Source organism: Cyprinodon variegatus, unplaced genomic scaffold (genome assembly GCF_000732505.1).
Source record: "Cyprinodon variegatus isolate N-32 unplaced genomic scaffold, C_variegatus-1.0 Scaffold901, whole genome shotgun sequence".
Classification (NCBI taxonomy): Eukaryota; Metazoa; Chordata; class Actinopteri; order Cyprinodontiformes; family Cyprinodontidae; genus Cyprinodon; species Cyprinodon variegatus.
In genome coordinates, this window is record NW_015151354.1 from 174,578 (window position 1) to 175,159 (window position 582).

Consider the following 582-nt stretch of genomic DNA (forward strand, 5'->3'; position numbering starts at 1 on the left):
GTACCTTTTCCTACACACCCTGAAGGATCACAGTGGGTGTTTTTTCTTCCTTTTAGAGTTGTCCCCTTCTGCTGAAGCAACAAAAACAGCCAGTGAGATGTGGGGACGGGCTCCTGAGGAGAATTATGCAACCCGAGTCATGGGAATTCCTCCTGTGGTTCTAAAGAAAAGGGAGAAGTGACAGTTGAGACTTGACAGTAAGCAGCCAAATCAGCTCTCTGCATCACTGCAGCTCTTCTCTTTAAAGCTAAGTACCTGTGGAGTATTGCCTCTGGGCTTCTGCACATTTCAATGTCAAAGGTACATACCTTTTCAAGATTCAGTTAGGGTTTTTGTGTTTTAAAGTATAAATAAAAAACTTCCCCCTGAATTAAAATAAGATATATTTACCGTGAAACCACAAAACAGGAAAGTTGGAAAAAATTAGCAATACATTCAATTTACCAAAATCATTCTCTTTTGTCACCCATTCCCAGTAATTAATCAGTCATCGCCGTCAAAAATGTCTTAAAGGAATAGTACACCCAAAACATGATTAGCCTTCATTTTCTACTCACCCCTATGCTGATCAACACTCTGGAG